Source organism: Zootermopsis nevadensis, unplaced genomic scaffold (genome assembly GCF_977971745.1).
Source record: "Zootermopsis nevadensis isolate Lab colony 2312 unplaced genomic scaffold, Znev_1.0 Znev_ptg000007l, whole genome shotgun sequence".
In the NCBI taxonomy this organism is placed as follows: domain Eukaryota; kingdom Metazoa; phylum Arthropoda; class Insecta; order Blattodea; family Termopsidae; genus Zootermopsis; species Zootermopsis nevadensis.
In genome coordinates, this window is record NW_028259139.1 from 7256590 (window position 1) to 7279148 (window position 22559).

Sequence of the window (22559 nt, forward strand, 5' to 3'; positions counted from 1 at the left end):
CATAAACGAACGAAGGCATACTCTTTCGAGGAGTGCCATGCTTGAAGTGACGAGATATAATCACGTAGCGCGCATGGGGGATATACTTATATTATTTTTTTAAAAATGTAGCCCAAGTTTAATTAAATGAACTACAGTATTTACAGCATACAACACGTAACTAAAATTTTAGTCTCAAACTCTACCCTTCTAAAGCTGTAAAAAAAACCACGTGGTTGACAAATTTGACACAGCACGTGTTCAAAAAAACTTTCTGGGTCATAATACAGAGTATACATGGCCAAGAATTCGTAAATATATTCCACTTTCCCCTCCGTGTATTATTACAGCTGTATCCCTTCTTGGGCTTTTATGTTGTAGTTATTCAGTTACTGAGATGAAGCGGTATGTCTCTATCACCCCTATGAATTTGTTTCTTGATCTGTTTCAGCCAAAGCAATATGGCGGACAGCCATTTACTGAATATTAAATTCTCAACTCGCCTCAGGATAGATGAAGTGGGAAATATATGACCGTGACCCCAAGGCTTGAATTGTAATACGTTTTTGCATGCCAAGCACAAGTGCGTACGTGGGTGATATCCTTCGGGGATTACTTGACAAAAAATGAGAACCAAAACGAGAAAAGAAAGTTAAGGTATTGGAAGCTGCACACAGTACATATGACTAAAGTACGACTGAGGTACAGAGAATACACTGAAGACCAGAAGGCAGAGAAATGTTGGAAGAAAGAGTTTATATGACGGAAGAAATTATCTAAGGAGAACTTGTTACGTCTACCTTCCGCATATTATTTGATGTTATTGTTGTTCCCAAATACTTAAATTATGAAACATTTTCTCTCGTTTTTGCTGATGATGACCCCGTATTACGACCATGCATTTAGTTTTTTCTGCATTTCCTATTGCCTATTTCCTTGGTAGCCTGTAGGAAAGTTTCTGCATTCTTAGTTATGGTACCACACCATCCTCCAGCAAATTTACATCATCAGCATAGGCAAGTACCTGGTGTAGACTATTAAATTCCAGCCCTTCTTGATTCCCTCTAATTATCCTGATGACATGTTTTAGAACAAAATTAAAAAAAAGCATTGGGGATAAAACATCCCCCTGTTTGACACCATTGTGCACTGGGAAAGAATCCGACAGAAGGTTACCTATACGAACTCCACTAGACACCCCGTCCATAGACATCTTAATTAACCTAACAAGTTTGTTTGTTATTCCAAACTCAATCAAAATGCCATACAGTATCTCTTTTCCAACTGAGACATATGTCTTCCTGAAGTCTACAAATTGTTGGTGAACTGACCCATTATGATTGCAAAAAGAAGTATACACATTATATTACGAAATGAGATGCTCGCCGCTGTCGTTATCAGATAAAAATATTACAACTTAATATGTCGGCCCATTGGAAAAGATTATCTGAGTTCGCAGCGAGCTTCCGGGACGTCATATGTTTTTATGTAAAAGGAGAAGTAAAAATGTCTAACACCGCATCAGTTCATGACACGTGCATTTGTCGCTAAATGCTAGGCAGAGGGGAGAATTTATATCCGTTCTTTCCCTGTCCCGGCTTCTGTAATCCTGTCTGGAAAGTTTACATTGTATTAAAAATTGCCTTCCGTGTTGTGTGTTCATAATGGTAGGAAGAGAAACTCGTAAAATGTGTATTGTATTATTTTCCACATGCGCGACTCCCTGTTCTCTTGTTTACGTAACTTAGTTTTTGTGGAGTTAATATCAAACTTCTACTGACACGACGAAGCATGAGAACATAACTGTGTATTTATAATGTGTAATTTTCGTGTAGCTTGTCATATTAACGCTTTTAAAATTTTGTATCGTATGATTTTACAGCTACAGGTCATAAAATGAAGATATTTAAACTAATTAGTTAACTGATTGAAAGATTAACTCACTCATTAGCGAACGTCTAATGCAGAATATTCCCTTGAAATTGATAGTACTCAGCTGACCAAGAAATTCAAAGCCTGTGTGTGTTCATCACATTGTTTACAACATCTCCCAATATTATTGCATTCTTATTCAATTTAATCTAGTCATTAAATTCACACATACATTTCACAACTTACATTTTAATAATAACCTTCCATCTACACGTAGGTCTAGCAAATGAAGCCTTTCCTGTAGACGCTACACAAATGTAAGCATAAGAATAAAGACCTTAATCTGTTTCCACTCACAAGGCACAGTAAAAGTCCAACGAATATTATTTATTATTCCTGCTTAGCTTAATTAACACAATCAGAATAGAAAAGAGTCTATTCATACTATATAATTTAATATAATTCTCTCATCAAATCCACGTGATTTTCTGAAATGGAATTCACAACCACAAACAAAACACTCTTGTCGTTAAATCCCTACCCCAAACTTATGGGGATAACTCGATCGTCAAGCGAAGGAGAAGTGATAAAACATTAAATGTCTAGTTGCTTAATCCATGTTCTTTTGACACATTAATTCTCCTTGAGTGAAGCAATCAATTACGAAGTAACACTCTAGAATGTGTTAACTTCTTGTTCATTACTTCGACACAGACCATTTTCCACACTTTATCGGCATTTATGTTAGTTTATTGCACGTATAAGTCTATTATTACAGACATAAACCTATCGATATGAAGTCAATCGAACCACAGACACGGATATCGAACAGCTGACGTTACGTACTGAACACTTCCATTACACAGAATTCATGTTTCAATGTAAATTCTGTACACTTAATCCTCACACAGACATTATCTATTTTCACATTCTATGTGATTAGTTACTACCATTTTGGCCCCTTTAGCGGAGCTTACGATAGCTGTTACGAGGTCAGATTATGACCCAGGGATCCACTGAGCTAAGGATAGTCATTATTAAAACAGCTATCGCCGCTGCTGTAGATGACCCGCAATACAAGTTCAAGCCATTACGTGAAATTTCATGAGGCTGTGGGTTATATTTGAAACACGCTTTGTGGTTTTACTGAGGAACCGATTTAGTATTGTTCTACATTCATTATTTTTTTAAAAAAGTTTTTTAAGCAATATACCTCATTTACATACGAGTAGCAAATAATAAATTTGCAGGAAGTTGGAGAAATTCGCGTAATGAAGAACTACATAATTTATACACTTCCCCAGATATTATTACTATGATTAAATTAAGGAAATTGAGATGGGAAGAGCGTGTAGCGCGGATGGGGGAAGACCTAGAAGTGTATGGGAGAATAATATTAAAACGTATTAGAGAATAGTGTCTGAGGGTGTTGACTGGATTAATCTGGATCGAAATAGGAACTGGTGGAGAGCTCTTGTGAACGTGGTTATGAAACTTCGCGTTACAGAAGATTCGATAGTCGCATTAAAGTTACAATGGACATACCTGATGAACCTGTAGAAGGCTTAATGAGATTAAAGGTTGTCATAGAGGCGAGTATGAAGATGGCTGTCTTCTGGGTTGTGTAGTCTGGTAGAAGTATGCGGACGCTTCGGAAGTCGTTGCTGTCTCCATCATCCGGGCGTCGATAAAGTTCTACCAAAATACATAGCGAAACGTCCCAGAATACAACCATCCTGAAGAAGTCTCATCATTTCTCAGAGAACAGCGACTTGTCTCTGTGCAGTTTTGTACCCCCGTTCGGCTTTGCAGTTGACACCACGTCTCTTGGGTCATGTAGCTTTCATTCAAAATGCGATTCTTTATCCCTGCGGGGTGTCACTATAGGGGGTTCACTTTACGGAACGTTGAAATTTATTCTTTGGTTTCATTCTTTCTCGTTGTCGAGGTTTTTCTTATATCTCCCTCGTGATTTTCTTTATGATTTTGTGTCTGAAGGTTTTCTCTAAGTTTATAACTGTGTATTTCCTGCAATCAGAAGTAACATATTTCGATGAATTCAGAGGTACGATATACTCAGGGTTACTGCGAGCTATTTGCATGGTCTAGTTCAACAGTACAGCGTTGCTAGCTTTGCTACGCTGCAAGTTCTGAGCCATTTTTACTTGGGCTCCGCTGTTCGTACTACAAATGTGCATAATTTTGCTGAGATCTTAAACCTTGCTGTGTACCCTCTGCAGAAGCAAGTGCGTAGTTAAATAACCTAAAAAACAAAAACAAATTACCTTCCATTTTCTTGGAATATAACCCAACTTTTATAACTTTCATTCATTATCCAAATTTCTCTTCCTTGCAGTAAGCTTCTTACTAACATGACATTATAAATTATAACGAATCAGTCTGAATGTTGATTAAGGCGGTGTAATTATAAGTAATGAGTAGAGAACGGATGTGGAGGATTGTTAGCGGCTGACAAGGATCGTCAGAAGAATCAGCTCATGGATAAAATATTTTCTCTTCCTTTCCTTTTCATAATCTATCGCTGTTAACACACTAAAAGGAGGGTGGAATATCACGTGATCTCTGCTCAATATAATCGCCGTCACCAAATTTCATGCTTCGAGGTCACAGTAAAACAGTACAACGTTTTAAAACAAATTCGACAATCTTTCGCAGTAAAATAAACTAATTCTGCGGGTAGAGCAAAGACCTGTGATGTAATCTCGACCGATTGGTTCAATCGCACAATTATATTCTCGACGCGCGTGGGTCCCTTACTGCCATTCTCTAATCCCACCGTCAAGACCAGGAAATAAATGAATGTCGTCCTACGCGTTTTATCACCTGTGACTGATACATTCATTGCCACGTGCTTAATTTCCATACAGAAATATTCGTTCGATCCTCGACAAAGAACTATAAAAAAGTCAGATAAAAATATTCCTGCTGATTGCTGTCCTAATATTTAACATTTTACCAGTAGCGCTACATTACACCTACTATTGTATCAAGCATTTATAAAAGTGCGTAGTTTGTTACGTCATAATTAGAAAGAAACTAGATTTTTATAACAATTCAGTATTCATAACCCAGTAGAAAAATCAAACTTACTTTGTTAATAATTCTCTCGTCGGAAACATCTTAAAACTAAACTAATTTTTAAGTGTGGTACACACGCGTTGCCATAAATAAACCAGGTAATTGTCTTTCCAAGTATTTATCTGTGTCCTAAAATTATTAGTTCATGTTTCTCTTATCTCTACAGCGAAAGGAGGAGGTAGCTAATTTGCTAAAGAACAACAGAATTTCCCATTTAAAAAGTCGCCCAAGTACAATCACATTTTACCCTCAATCACATGCGAGTCAAGGTCGGCTTAGTTCCTAGGCCGCTGCGCACACCACTTGCGCAAAATCTCTACACGTGCGAACATGGTGCATTCACGATGAAACGTGCTCGTTACCGAATATAATTCGCATCCTTTGCAGGTATTTGTAAAATATTTAGCAATAAGTATCGTGTATTTACTCATTATTTATACTTTATAATAGCTCTCTCATTCTAAGATAAAGTTGATATTGCAGTGTCAGTAATTCAGTTAACAATCGAAAAATAAATTTACTGTTTGAATTTTGCACTAGCTGAATAATAACTGGGTAAAAGAATTTCACACAGTTCTACATTCGTCTGTGATAACGAAGGACGTAAGGCCAATAAAAGTTTAAGTTTGTCGATTCCAAGTCACATTAATACACTCAAAAGTAGCTACATAAAAATAAAATACTGTGAGGTTTCTTGTAGGTTGTGCCTTCACGTTGGAAGTTCATGTATGTCCCAAGTGAAACATAAAAGATGTGCTTGTAGGAACAGGTCACCCGTTCAGGAATCATCACCGCACGCTCTCGAAAAATACAAGCCATCAACAATACGACACCGTCATATTGGATAATACGTGGACAGAAACTGAATGTTACTCCGATGTGTTGTATGTTGAAAGAAGGGTATCGTATATATCTGAATATGCTTATACAAAACATCAAAAGAGTAGGTAAAATAATGCAGGAAACAGTGTCTTTTTAACGTCAGTGTTTCGTCTACTCTAGTTTAAGAACGTTCTTTATATACGCGAAATTTAGAGTACATTGATTTAACAGATTTATACAGCGAATTTTTGAAGACTGTTAAACTAAAATATCAAAAGGAGCAGATGAATGGTTCATCTCCATCACTTATTAATTTTCTGACTCTCTGACTTTGAAAATATTAACATTAACTCGAAATTCCTAGGAGGAATTTAAAAATAGAATGTCCCTACTGTCATGAATCACCCTGTACTTCTGTACTTTTGCTCCTTCTGAAAATGTCACGTTATCTAGGCATTGACTGTCTCTACAGATATGCAAAAAAGAAAGATTCTTTCTGGCGTGATTTGTTCGTCTCTCGAGAGCTCGTAAATTGGATACGAGGCCTTAACAGTCCTACCAACTGTATACGAACACTAACATTCCGTCTCTCTCTAGTTTTCTTTGTTGGACGGGAAATAGAAGTTGGGAACACGAAATACTTCAGCGCGGATAAAATAGCATCCTGTCCATACACCCACGCTGTCTCCGTGCAGGCGTGTACTCGTGGTAATGCATCAGCGTTCACAGAACTCGACATCCGATAGGTAAGACCCGGATTAAAACTACGCGATTGCTTAAAATAATGAGTTTCTGTAAAATGTCTAATTGTGCACTGAAATGTAAAACTTCTGCTTCATTAACTGGAGAGTTTGACAGGAAAATACTGTCTTAAAACGCTTTGCAGAGACACGCTTCAAGAGAGAGAGAAAACATTTCTGAAAAAAATGTCAAAGTACTCTTATACAATCTAAACGGGATAAGGTTCATAAATTGATTCCTAGACCCAGTAGATGATGTTGGTTTTTCCAGACACACACGTACCGGACATACAGAGGCTAAATTAAATGTATGTCCATCTACTTTTAGTTCAGACTTCCAAAATCAAGTTGCAGTGAAACCCATTTAGTAATTTCTGGGACAAAGAATATGGACGGACAGACAGACATGACGTACTATGACGTGCCGAAAGTAAATCTTACAGGGTCCACAGACTGTGCGGGTTCGCCGACTCACGGTTGAAAAATATATTTTCTAGCTGGGGTTAGTCTGAAAACCTATGCAATTTTCTACCACGAGTTGAAACATAAGCAGCGAATATGTCATGCAGTCCGGGAACACGCCATAGTGGGCCAACGTTTTCGACAGGTACATAAATAAAGAACACTACCACTGCCACACAGAAATCTCTTTCTCATAGCAGGAATTGAAATTCTGACAAAGATCTCTTCAGTATATCACCACTAGAATGATACACAGAGACCTACGTTAATACTGGAGGGTCAGAACGACTTCATTTCTTTTACAAAGTGTTGAACTTTAATGTAGCTGCAGAGACCTTTGAATGAAAATCCTTTCAGGCCCTGAACAGAGGCTACTGACGTAGGATAAAACACGCCCACGTAATTCCCCTGCTGTGTAACACGTTAACGACTAACTGTATTAATAGCACGATGCCATGCGTTAATATTTAAAATGTTGAACAAGCCAATTAGTGCTGTAATATCGAGTGTTTGCCCGACGCCGGACAGATTACTATGATCGCGTTCTTCAATGATTAATTCCTAGAATTAACTATTGTACTTTAATACTTTAGCAATAAAAGAGAACTACATGTTGGTCGCAGTATTTGAGTATCGCAATCACAAAACGAGTTAAAAGGTTAAATTCAATTTTATTGAATGAATCCTTAATCTTTCGGTGTATTTGTCATGTGTGCCTTATTCGAAACAAACAGAACGGACTTTATAAACGGATCCTGTAAAAGCATTTTTGCAGCTGAAAACAGGCCCATATTATGCAAGCTATAATTCAACATATTACACGTGATACGAAATTGGTACACAGGAAACTTTATTAGTGTTGCATGAATGCATGCGACTGAATCATTTATTGTTGTGTGCAGCCTACAAGCAAGGCGCACGTATGAAACAGTGGACGCAAACTCTGTGAGCCGTGCATCGTCATAATTACATGGTTGTTGCATGACTCCAGTGGAAAGACATTTTGTGGCTACTAAAGGACATTAACTGCTTTCACTATCCGTAACATTAGATTCCATAATATTGGAAGGCCGGAGATAAAGCACTCCATACAAACAATCACATCATTCGTGATTCATAACAATTCCGCTTACTTGTTATACAACATTTTTCGGGTTTTATTGGAGTAATGCTCTTACTTCACTGCAGTACAAGTATATTCTAGTTATTATATTTGATATTTTAGACAGTTCACTGATCTTTGTGTTCATATATTAATCATTCTATAGGCTATAGATGGTCACACTAAAATACTCAGAAATATAACATGATTCTCACTGTAAAGAGCGATTACTTTCTTAAATAGTATCAACCATTTGATCTTTGTAATGTTGAAGTGCGGTGTTTTCTTTGCGGTACGGACTCAATTATTTACACGAGTGTCGGATTCAAGGTATTAAATTAACTCTAGTGTTGTAAACAAGGATACTCACTGTTATAATTAGAACATACATTGGTATTGTGCATTACATACGCGTTGTGAAGGTTTGCAGTGAAATTAATAAACATGACAGAATCATATCTTCGATGTTCTACAGGCCGTTTCACGTAAACACAACGTAGAACGGCAGTTAAATATTATTTCACCTGTAGTGGTTCTTGTTTTAGCACCAGCTGCTGCTGTTGATAGCCACGAGGCACACTCTGGTGACAGATACTGGTACAAGTGTTAACAATCTACGCATCCTATCCGAACCATACAATAACACTTCACAGCACCATTTTACCGTCACAAAGTAATGAAATTCCAGTGAAATTAAATTATTGAGTTTACAGCCACCGACCACCCAGCCCGGTTCATGGTATTGTTGGCATTCTAAACCTACTTTATAAACGCCAGCTGCTTCACTCTACAAACGCGTAATGAAGTGCATTTGGAATTGACCAACAATTGTTTCTCCTGCTCATGTGCCCGTTCTACAAACGTAATTAGAGCACCACCCGGCGGCCATGGTACAAGCCGTTAAACACACAGGTGTAAACGCCTTCTTTGCCACGGTTCGTTTGTTTAAACCCACGTGTGTCACTGAGTAATGAGTCATTTCTAGCTATAACCCGCCTGCAGTTAACACTTTCTCTGCTACGCACGAGATAAGTCGCTTATTAGCAACAGGGTTACATCGCTGGCATTTCAGGACAATTTGTGAACAATACGTCATTTCAAATCTAAAAGTTCTTGACGATGGTGATGAGTCGTTTGAATAAAAATTTTCTTGGATATTATCCATCGTCTAGTAAATAAAATATAAAACGTAAAACGACGTTTCGGAGATGGGGCTCTATCTCCGTCTTCAGGTTCCTACTCAGTTGGGCCCACTAGATAGAGTTAATCCCTATCTCTGGACAAACTAAAAAAGTGAAAGTCCCGGAATAAAAAGACATCACCACACCATCCATCCGTGGGACGTAAAAGAATAAATAGTAGAAACAAAATTCGCTAAATATGAAAAAGCCAAATAAAAACAAAGACACACAAAAAATGTTTTTATTTGGCTTTTTCATATTTAGCGAATTTTGTTTCTACTATTTATTCTTTTACGTCCCACGGATGGATGGTGTGGTGATGTCTTTTTATTCCGGGACTTTCACTTTTTTAGTTTGTCCAGAGATAGGGATTAACTCTATCTAGTGGGCCCAACTGAGTAGGAACCTGAAGACGGAGATAGAGCCCCATCTCCGAAACGTCGTTTTACGTTTTATATTTTATTTACTTGACGATGGATAATATCCAAGAAATTTTTTATTCAAATAATACTTCATATATCTAAGAAAACCGGAGAGTGTGTGTAATTTATTAAACACCTCAATATAACGGGTGTAACAAAAATTTGCTGAGGTTTTCGTAAATAAAACAAAGCAAAGTGAACCATAATGACCGAGCGAAGCTATTCATAACACACAACATTATACAGCGATTCCAAGAATTTTCTTCGGTAACCGATTTGAATAATCCAATGGACAAACTCAGGTTTATAACAAATGGTCAATATTCTAACTGACCTAAACATTGACTCTGAAGGGGATTAATTTCCTTGATTAGAGACTTAATCATACAATTAATTCCTTTCACAAGCACAAAGATAAGATTTCAAAGACTGTAGTAAATGACTTGCCCACTGCGTGTAGAACTGATACATCTAAACACAGAAAAAAGTAAGTGAAAGTAAAACTTTCTCTTTTGAAATTTTACTGTAACTTCTGAATCACTTAGAAACAGCTTTTGACACATTAACAAGCCCGTATGACAGTGAGAAACTATCAACGAATATAATACTATCACCATGCCATAATTCATGGAACAATACATCATACCGGTACATAAATTCCACGTAAATTATGCAAAGTTGAATATAATTTAATTATATTAATTTGAAACAATCCTGTGTTTCAATTGGAAAATAAGTAATAATTCCTATAAATGAGCACTTCTGAAATAAGGATATAAAATGAAACTATGATAAGACGATAACTCCTTCTATTACTAACAATTAACTCAATAATAACTAGCCTAATGGTATGACAGAGTTACAAAAAACACATTGGGCTTTGGCATAAGATGTTAAATTAACAGACGGGGAAACCTGAGAAATAAAACTTTCATCTATATATTTTATGAAAATGTATCGACACCGTCAAAACAATTCGTAATAGAAGAGTTGATGTATTACCTACAAATGAAACAGCATAAAGCGACAGTTATACCAACACGTGTTTCCAATACAACATAATAAAAGTAACATAAAACCAGGAATTATTACGCGTTTGAAATAAACCTTACGCGAGAAGTGAATGTCGTAACAAATGTTCTACCAACTATTACAGAAGATTTGTACCATCTCGCTAACTGTGCTCGTAACCTGAGGGAAGCATTTATACATGGCACTTATAATATCCAAGGTGCCACGATTCCACTGAAACTTGACATTTCATTAAATGCATATCACTCTGTGGCAACTCGAGAAAAAAGTATTACAACGAAGTGGTATAATATCACAGAAACTTAGATGGGACTAATACACTAATATGTGTAATAATGCAGTCCTGCAATATGACACAGTTCTCAAAACAACTTCCATTTACAGTCGCATCTTCAATAAACGTGAGTAATTAACTTCTCAGAGGCAAAACAAAGTTCTTCTGTGGGAGTAAGTTCGTGGTAGTCGCTGCTGCACGTAACTGTCCACAAGTATATTCAACTTTGAGGTAAGTTTCTTGACGCAGAATGGAGGTTTGTTTCGCTCTGTTAAGGTGGTAACATGACGCACACAACGTCGCTCGACCTTTACGTAATCTTCTTAGTAGCTAATCTCTCGACAAGCGATTGCACTTTAAACGGACAATTAGCAATTTCGTGGTTTGTTATATTAATAGCAACTTCTAACCTATTTTCCACCTCTTTCTAAACTCGGGGGACTATAAGAGTCAAAAACATTTCACAGATATGCTTTACTCTACACCAGCTCTAAATTGTCGATAACTCCAAGCAGCGTATCTTGAAAAGCTAATAGTACGCTCAAATAATCATAAAATTTCCCGCCTCTTGTGGGACCAGACGTATTATTACCGCAAACAAAATATCCCGCCAGTGATCCCAATCATAATCCAGATGAATCCAATCCACAACTTTCAACCCCTTTTCCCAAACACCCACTTTAATATTATCCACCTTTTACGTTTAGGTCTGGGGAGCAATCTCTTCCCTCACACTTTGTAACCAAAATTTTGTAAGCATGTTTTATTTACGCATGTGTGCTTCATACCCTGCAAATCTCATCCCCGTGAATTTTATTATCCTAATAATATTTGAAAAGTGCAGGTTGTACATAAATTAGCGGACGATTTGAAATACGTGTAATTAATTATTTAAAACACATACAAATATTTCAACAAACAATTACACGCCCTTCAACTGTTTCCCTAAGTCATGGACGGCCGGTATAAATTATGTTCTTCACAGTTTCAGATAACAGACAGTAAGACATAAGATTCTAAACTGCAAGACAGACATAAAAATGTTCCATTAAATTTAAATCTTTACACTCTCACTTTTGTATATGTTTACGATAATTATTAATTTATATTGGTAAGAAGCTTCAATTAATTGAATACAGCAAAACAGTTTCCATTTACTCATCTTTTGAAGAACTAGATGCCGACATCCTTTTAACACTTCGAATTTTTCTTCTCTGGTCCCATTCATTATCTAAAATAACTCAAGGTTAACTGAAGATTTTCGAACCAAATTTTAACTGTGGTTTAGTACAACCGATATCTGTGTAACTATCAGCTTCAGTAGTTTCGTTGAGGGTTTAAATTGTTTCACAAACACATTACACTGCTCTGGGTAAACTTCAGTTCGGAGTTTGTTTCCACCAATTTAATTTCAACCCCATTAAATTTAGCTAACTGTTACAATATATCACGCAGGGAATATCCATTAAAGTTGTGTGTTGTTTATTGTTTGCAAGGCGATGAGTACAGGGCAAAGACCATGGGGGAGGCAGATACCGACGACGAAAGTCACGCTTGTGGGGACACAATCACGGTGGAGAGGAATACAGCATTCCTAGTCATTACAACCCGAAACAACTCTTCACATCTGGAATACCTAATCCTGTGATCAACAAAATAATTTCCTTACCACATTCGACCACGGGCATGTGATGTTTGCCATATGGACCGGATCCAGACACGTATCTGCCGATGAACTGTATTCAACGAACAACTGTTTGCATGTTCTCCTAAAGACATTACAGTATATAGTAACTGAATACACACATTGACTGACCCGCAAATCCAAACACAGTGGCTATGTTTGAAGAAGATATACAACTGAATATCAAATATGAATTAATTACAACTCAGGATATCCGGTAAAGACGAAATGTAAGAAAGCGCGTTTAACCAACTTTAAAGTAGCATGCTCGCGTTTGTATGGAGATCAAAGAAACCGAAGATAATCTTCAGTCCATGTATAAAATATACAGGTCGATATTAGAACCGGAGGTAGGGACATTAATCACAACACCGCGTGTTAAAATAGTTACTGCTACAAATGTATACCAGACGATAAAAAAAGAGAGAATAATGGATACTTTGTAAATCCGTGAGTTTTGGCACAATTGATCTACTAACTCCACCAGTTTGTTTCTCCGTCTGTGTACAGAACCGTAAATTCCCAGGTTGCGTTAAGCTGATTAAATAGCCGGAGAATTCAAACATGGCACAAACTGTCCAGTACGACACGTAGTTAATACGTATATTCTATGTGCTCTAGAGAATTTGAATACAATTACACAACATAAACATAAAAGGCAAGAACAAATTAAATTATCCCTGAGCCTGGCACCTCACCAATAAGATGTATGGAGTGTATGTAAGATAACACACATTAGTTACCCAACAGATCTGGTCTAGTGACAACGCACGGACTTGAAAATCAATAAGAATCTCGGCCGTGTTATCGATATTGCCGATTGGTATTTTCGTGACTTTTCTTAGTCTCCTTAGGCAAACGTGGCCAACTTTAATGCGATTGGAGGGGTTGAGAATATTAAAACATGAGGGTAACTGGTATCTAGGCCGATATTTTAGTCCCCGCCCCCCGAATACGAAACAAGAGCCTTAAACATTCGGCAGCGATTGTCTGCGATATTCTACTGAAGCTCTACCAACGGTTCGACATAATGCTTCACCACTCTGACGAAGTCGCAGAGCGCCAGGGTCTTGTGACGTTATAATTGACGTACAATGTACACACACCTCGGTTAGGCAAGCAGCTGAACCGCGAAGCTCCGCTCGATATGGATGGCAGCAGCCCCATTAATATCACACACCTCCCCCCCAGCAACATTCAATTGTCATCCTCAGTTTGACTTTCAGTACCGACAATGAATATTCCATAATTCTGGACGTCATCCAAATATTAAACCACACAGACGTATGAGACTGAGGACGTCTTAGAGAGATGAAGTCTTCGAGATGAAGACGAATGTGTTCTAGGATGTTGGGCCGTGTAGTCTAGTAGAAAATGAGCGACGTTTCAGAAATGCTCACTGCTTATATCAGGGCGACGAAGGTGAAACGTCGGTAAACTTCTATCAAATTACACGGCACAATCTCCCAGAAGACAGTCACCATCTTCAGATGGTTTAATTGGCATGCAGTTTCGTTGTATGAACTCTTACTTTATGCGGATTATGCATGGTGAAATTTAAAGGACTGAACAAAACAGACAGACAGACAGATGGATTCAGTGATATATTTTCAATACGTCCTCACCAAAAGCCAGAATGTCCGTATATTTCTTTCCCAACATTATAACCCATCGTAAGCTACCTACTTTTACAACACGGCATTAATCCGAACGATGTAACTCAATGATGCAGCGTCCTTCTTGAAAAGCTGAAAGTACGCTCAGCTATCAAATTAATTAATGCATCCAAACAATGAACACAACCAGCTGAAGAAACAAATTTATCTGAATGATAGCTTCACGTAGGAACACCTGGCTGGAACCAGGGTAGAAATGACGGGACACTAAATCAGCAAGTGGTTTGCTCCATGTGTCCACTTCCATCCCGGATAATGGATGGGGCCACCGGACAGCACATCCATCACTGCCACCGGTCACACCAGAAGACGAAATGCACTTGGAGTATATTTTCTTGTGGGTATCTTTTTACGTCTTTCAAACCTCACAGACAGTTAACGTACGTAACACAAGAGACCTCAAGTGTTGTTTGCCTCTGCCTCAAGTGCCAGGAAGTGAAGTCGTTGTTATTCTTTATCGAAGATTGCACCGAATGCTACAGCGTAATGCTTTCTTATACGGGATATCCTAAATTCGAAACACGCTGTCCTTAATGAGATCTATTATAGTTATCTTCAGTTTCTCCAGCAAAGTTTTCGTCATTACCTTTATGCAGATCACTAACTGTCTGTGGATGAGTCAATTACAATTACATCTCGCTAAATGTAGATACGAAATTTCTAACAAATTATTTTATATACTCATTTACATAATCAGTATTTGTAAATATTTCATCTGCGTATCTGTTAGATTCTTACACCTCATAAAGGAGTTAATTATTATGTTGTAAATAAATGTGTTTCGCCAATATAATCGTATTCGATTTATAGAACCCATCCCTAACCACAAAGCGAGATCATCTCACATAACGGAGGATGAGATGGGCAGGGCATGCAGCACGCATGGGGAGGTGTGAAATGTGTACAACATTTTGGAGGGAATTACTGAACGGAGGACAGAAGTCGACAGCCCTAAGCGCAGAAGGGAGGATAATATTAAAAAGTACCTTAGGGAAATAAGGTTTAAAGGTTAATTCATGTTGTTATATAAGAGACGGGAATTTTTATTTTCTTACATAGAACTGACCAGGGGATGGTCAATTTTGTTGAATTAGTTCATGAGTAAGAACAGGTCAGACGCCACTGTCTTAAAAGATAAACGTTATATAAATATAATAAAGTTCTGGAGTCAGAAGAATAAGTGGGACATAAATGAATTCTTTCAGTTGGTAGATATTTCATCTTCTTTAAAAAGATTTCCGCCATCGCTAACGCAATTTAAAGCGACAAGGATATACACACGCCAGCCAAGGACTGCGACGTCTGCCTAGCCTTCTATAATTCAAGTTTCTCTTCGTAAATAACAGTTAATTAGCACATAACTTGGGTAATGAGAGATGCAGAACCGGGACAGAGGCGAGGACTTCAGAAACCACTAATTCCAAGGCTTTATGGTTTGTTGACAACAGAGTTCTATTTGACTATCCTTAGTGTTAACGCATTGGTGACTAACTCAATTAACTTAATGAAACAAAGTCCTTTAAATAGTACCGGTCAATATATATATCCCGCTTTTTACAGGACCCAAAAGTCCACCGCCTTGTAAACAAAATATCTCGCTAGTGAAGTATGTACCGGGAAACAATAACAGAGAGAGAGAGAGTCACAGATTATCGGATACTATTTCGATAAGGACATTTTAATATTATCCTCCCATGTATTCCTGGAAGATTGCCAACTTTTACCCCACTTGTGTAATTTACCTAATGTTTAAAATCCTACCTGTATGTCCCGAGCAGTAAACACAACAGTCACAATAAAATACCGTGTAGTCACTAATTTTCTAAAATTTCAGATTCTAAAGAACGGAAATAATGTTTGTCTGTAACTGGGTTCAAGGGGTCCTCCAATTCCCTCGGCCTTCAGCGCGGGATAATTTTAAGCTTATTTCCGAAAAAAAATGAATAACGATCTGTACAGAACTTATACACCGTACGTAGGCCACAATAAGCCGATATAATGGGTTCGAATCCAGCACAGAAATTGCACATATATGGACACTTTTAGGTGTTTGAAAAGTAAATTAAAACAACTGATAATCTTGTGTATTGCAGCCCGAAATTAACAGCGGCACAGTACAAGACCACTTTAGATTAAACTCTGTATAGTTTACTTATATAAAAATGTAGAGATATTTTGATTTTCGTTTATTTAATTTCATTTCAACACGGGCTCTTGCGTATTTATAACTATGTTGCGTGTTTATTAATCCAATCGAATTGTATTAAACTGCTAACGTCAATAAATATTTTTAATAAGAGTTGCGTAACTTTTCGACCAGCTTGTACGTTTTTTGAACCTGTGGTAGCTTCAACAACCTTCGGGACAGATTTCAAAAAACTGCTTTATCGTCCTGTTTGAACAGATTAACAAACTCATGAAACGGTACTGAGAAATGTTCGCACAAAAATTTAATTTTCAAATACAGTCCATACCGAGGTCCCACATATATACTGTTAGTGTTGTACTCGTCAAATACGTACCTAGGATGTTACACTGTTACAACATTAGATCAATTTTAATGAAGGTTCAGAGCAGTGTTAGTCAGCTGCTGCAGACGTGTTTTGTTTAAAAGGGGTTAATCGAATAAAAGAATTACTGTAACAAAGCCAAAACACAGAACCTACTTTCAGTTTTTTCGACTGAATGAACAGCTGGCAATGTTTTATACGTAGGAGATACGAGCAACCCTTCGGTGAAACAGGTTGACAGGACATATAATCTTTTCTAATTACTTTACAATTAATAATAAATGAACTGATAATAAAGGAACTAATTATGAGCATCTAAAGTAAAGCTGATTCTTGAATCCGTTATAACCTACGGGTGCCATGAAAAGCGATCAGTTTCTGAGAGCACTATGTTCACAATAACATTTTTACTCCACAGAATTAGCATGTTTAAAACAAACACAGATAGAAACTTAACAGTGCAGCTTACCATCTGGTGCACGCATCTGTGGGACAGGTACCATGCTTTTCGTTGAGGATGCACTTGTTCCAGAGTGCGGATTATTGCACTTAAATCTAAAACAGAAATATACACTAATCGTTACATTTATTCTGGAAATTTAAGATGCGTTTGCAGGGTTCTGCTATGTCCGAGATAAAGTAAAATTATCCTAAACGTTTCTAAATGCGAAGCTTGTAACAGGGAAGGTCAACGTTCCGGATTCTGGGGGCTAAAATGTCTTGTTGGGGCAGAGGACGAGTGAACGCAGTATTCTGAATTACCATAGATGGCGTCTATGTTTATGAAAGAGCACAGTATTTAAAATTGTGGATATGTATACATATATTTACAAATTTGTATACCTAATACATATGAAAAAGAGAACTGCTCTACAATTATTTTAAAATACCAGTCCAGATTTAAATTTTACTTTAGCAACGGATGATATAAATTTTATAAAATAGTGGCAACTATCAAAAGTAACCAAATCATTTACTTTTACTGACACAACGAGATGCTGAAAAGAAAATATATTTCAGATTTGCGCTGTGAGGGAGAAGAGATACGAACCAAAACAGACGAAAAGCCGAAAGCTGTCGCAAGAAATCAGAATATCATGTTTCTGTCCAAAGAAATTTCTGTGTACGCTCATATTGTTATAACGCAGAGATTTATAATTAAATTGAAATCCATCTTTATTAATTACAAGTACTAAATAAGATTCCACCTGATACAGAAATGATAAAAGCACGTAGACGGATGGACTCTTAAATGTCGTATAAGTTACCAGATACCCTGCTTCTATATTAATTTATGTTATCGCGACAAAATTTACTTGTATCTACACACCCACACAATAACAATATCTCAGTGTGTGTGATACTGTGTAGCGTAGTTCACGAGGTACGAAGGCAGCACCAGTGTGTGAAATACACGTCACATGAAATGTCTGTACCAAGGTCTAATTGCTGTCCTACATTAAATGTTGCTAACGAGCTTGTTACCTTCGCTTATTGCACTTCAACTTCACCCAATAAAGGCACCTTTGAACTTTTGACCTAATTTCCTTCTACGTAAGTTAATAAAATCAGCAAGTAATATTTGCAACTCTCACAATGTTGTAACAAAAGCCCTGTGAACATCTTTAAGTCCTATCCAATGACGGGAACCACTGATGAATGTATCGACCCTTAATTAACTTTTTTTTCTTCTCCCTTATCTCGTTCTTTTTCTATTTTTTTGAAGGGAGGAAGAGGGTAAGTCGAGTATCTTAATCCCACACAGCTTATCCAGTCTCCATGGATGATTAATGGTTGGATTTACAGTTGTTTTAGTGAGAGGGATACAGCTCTAGGCACTCGTATCTCGAAAAACGATGTATCGATAATTGAAGTTGAACACGAGGGACGAGAATATTGCGATTTCTCGTTCCGACATCTCATCACACAGGAATACTAACCTAACGTACAGTACTTGCTTCATCCTGTGTATCTCTACTCAACATGTAAAATGTACTACTAATACCGCGTGGTGCATCTGGCTTTAGATTAAGAACGCCAGCACATTCTCTTCATGTCTTCTCGGAGTGAGCTGCAATGGAATTACGTTTCGTCAAACACAAGGAAATTACAAATGACTGAAATTATGATGCTAACTGTACGTTTACACCACTTTCGGTTCTTCCGATTAATTTTTGTCGCACAGACTGTACACGGAAGACGATAAGAGTCCTCGGAGAAACCAATGTTTCAGTCTATCCGTGAATACCAGAGCGCCGGCCGACCACGCAATGCAAGCACGACCGCAGCCTCATAAATTGTAGACCCGGTATTATAGACACCGTAGGTTCATGTGACATGGGGATTACCCGAGCAACTGTTTGTACAAAAGGTGGAGCTACAACGTTTTCAAAGAGTTTCCACAAGAACAGCAAATAAGGTGAGAGGTTCTTCAGTCTGCAGATTCGATCCACAAGATAAGAATGATGGCAGTAAAATTTTATGCTCTCAATTTGTGTGAATTAGGAGATACTACATTTACCCACTGCAAATAAGACAGGGTGCCTTCATTAACAATTTATAATCCTCTGGGCGAGATATATCTCAATGATGCCCCTACTAGTGCAATCTTAAAATTTTGTAAACCCCTCATACCTCCTCTTGACAGAACTAAGAAGCTTCCTGACAGATCCCCCCACAATTTAATACCACAATTAACGTCTCTAACAGATCACATCAACTCAAATCTTCTCGTTCTTCAAAGTGGCCGGTTTCATAACGATTTCTCCACCAAAATTAAGGTAAGGTGATTCATGACAGTCTAGCCTGATCGGATAAACCACAGTCTCCCTATAAAATGTTCACCATAACCTCCCTTTAAATAATATTACTAGAGAAAAATTATGTCGTGTGTTTTCGAACTATTCTGAAACATTCACATACGTCAAGCGGCTAGAAGATTAGCTGAGCTTCTAGAATTTTCGTTCTGAATTCACTCAGCCTTTAAAAAAATAGACGACGTACGTCCACGAATAACCTTTGCATTTCCTCCAAGTTATATGAAGCGAAGCTGATCTCACGGACCCAGTTTTTTCTGTATGATACTGGAAAACCTGGAAATTGACTGTGCAAATTTAAATTTGATTACTTTATTTTATTTCTTTGGTTACTTCCTACGTCAGAGTAACTGTAGAGGTTTTGTAACATCGTTTTTTACAAATACCTTTATACGAATTACGGGCCTTGGCCGAAGGTTGAGAGATGCGGTAGTGGTTTATTTTGTAACCCCGTTCTACGTCAAAATTCGTGGCACAAAAAACTAAAATTCCGGTTTCCGGCCACGACTCAAATTAGGTACCCCCGAAATCCAGACACAGGCGTAACTGTTGAACTAACAATCTTCATATTTGTTACTGTTATGTTGCGATGATGTAACTAAAATGACAGCTAATTTTATTGCAGTAATATAAATATGTAATGAATTTCATTTACTTAAGACTCAAAATGATGATAAAAATAAAATTTAATGCCTTCCCAACTAGCACAAGATACGACATTAGAACACTTTGATATATTCATCTTATATCCGAAAGGAACACATTAAATAACATTTTTTAAACATTGTATTTCCTCGATTATGAGACTTATCACAACTGAAAATTTCTCAGATCGGGGTGCATCTTACATTTTATGGCGTCTTAAAATCGAGGAAATAAGATATATATTTCTTTACTTATTTTCTTCACGACTTGTATATCGGTTAATAAACTGAAATGGAACGAACATGGAGATTATGCGAAACTCGGGTGGTATCACACAAATTGAAAGCAGACAAAACCTGCATACACCATTTCTTAAAAATAATACAATAATATTCCCTAAACTCTTAAAAGTACCATGAAACTGCGAGTAATAATAATACTAATGAAAACATGCAAACGAGTCCAGAACATGAACTCACGAGCTGGTGAAGGTCATTCAAAGAACAATGATTCCAATCGATCATAACTGACAATTTGAATTTAATTCTGCTAAATTCATTACTCACTCTTATCTGCACAGGCACTGAGCACATAACAGTTACCTATTAATTCTGTAAGGCTGTTATCAGATCAAGCATTCTAAAGCCTAAATCGCTAAATGACTTAACCTGAACGCTATACCGAAGCATTAAAATTGCCAAGACGCAAAGAGAGCACGTGAAAACTTTACCGCCAATGTGTGTGTTCGACGTCCGTTACACGTAAAAGACATTTTAATCAGAGGGCTGGAAGGAACAGTAAATAAGGACGAATGCACTTCTCCATTTTGATTCCCATGTCGTCTGTCTTCGGATTACGTAACAAATATTTAAATAAACAATTCGCTCCTTAATCATTGCGAATCGAACACTGTGTCCATGTGAGATTCATGACTGGAAATGGCTTTAGAAAAAACGATACAGAAGTATTGACGTAAAGTCACAGGGAATTCTGTATTCGCACTGCCTCTTCTGTAATGACATATCAACATGTCTCACGGACATGTGCTTTATTTGCATTAGCGCCATGGCAGTGTGTCCGTTCTACGTAACATCCGCAAGAATGCATCGTCCAATGGAATCTCTTACTTCAGAGACTATAACATTCAAGTCACAATGCCTCGGAAAGACAAAAATAAGAAACATTCCTTTTTTATCCAGAGGTGTCCGTGCCTCGTGTTCTGACCATAAGAATTTGTAATATGTCTAAGTTGCATGCTTTAAGGATTTTCCACGGGAATGGAAGGTAAAGGTTTTGACAGGAACCCGAGGCGGAGTCTACACCGGATTAAGGCGAAACAAGGGCAAAAGAAAAATGAAACTACTGGCAATTTATGGAAGTACAGTCGTGCTCAAAGATATGAACACATTGCCAAAAACATGTACAGGTCTGAAACCTTAAACACAAGACCACAACCACTGTTCTAAGTTCACCCCACGGTCTAGGGGTCAGATTACAAAGACCTAGGTCAACTTCTAGAAAGTTACACGCGATTCTACGGTTACTGTGAAATCTATAATCAAGACCACCTCTGTTTCAAGACCACTCGCATTAATGACCCTCTAGTCACGGAATCACCGCCTCCAGTTCGGTTTTACACGGGAACATTTAATAGGAGACCGCCAAAATTTGTAAATGTACTATTACATAGCACGCCTCAAGTTCAGAAGCACATTTCATTGTCCCGAAGCTCAGCATATTAATATATTTTTGGGTTGATTATGTTTTTTTTTCTTCAAACAAACGCTTCGAGCTATTTAGATGGACCAGGAGTGAGTAGTTATATTTTTCCCCAGACGTATTAATGTGACCTTCCTTCCATTCAAGATATCAAAAACCTATTCTGCGTGAGTACACATTATCATATTTCTCCGTTTATTAATACTTGGTAATTTATTTAATTAAAATAATTTGTACCAGACAAAATAAAAATATGACTATCTTTTGGCTTGCGGACTGAACAAGGATTTCAGTTTCTAAAATCGGCCATAATGAAAGAGTTTCTCTCAACACGGAATAAAACGAAGAAGCAACTTCCTGCCATATTGTTAAACTAATTCCGAAGTTCCAGGGTAAAGAGTTATTGCCTTTAAACTTAAGGAAACTAAAAACATTTTTTTGAAAACTTTCACAAATCTTGTTATTTTATTTTTTACAAATATTTACATAAATACCATTATAGAATTCACACATGAACTTAAGGG

General features: G+C 37.4%; 1 long non-coding RNA gene across 3 annotated transcripts in view; it reads right to left on the minus strand.

Annotated features, from left to right (window-relative positions):
* Positions 1-3203: 3203 nt before the first annotated feature.
* Positions 3204-22559, minus strand: part of LOC110828203 (uncharacterized) — a 91208-nt gene continuing 71852 nt past the window's right edge. For 2 of the 3 annotated variants that reach the window (XR_002542587.2, XR_015533917.1), the window contains 2 exons: positions 17325-17410; positions 3204-3879 (listed from right to left, as the gene is read on the minus strand). This is a non-coding gene — a long non-coding RNA (uncharacterized LOC110828203). The remainder of the gene's footprint in view (positions 3880-17324; positions 17411-22559) is intronic. The other variant, XR_015533918.1, reaches the window with a different exon arrangement.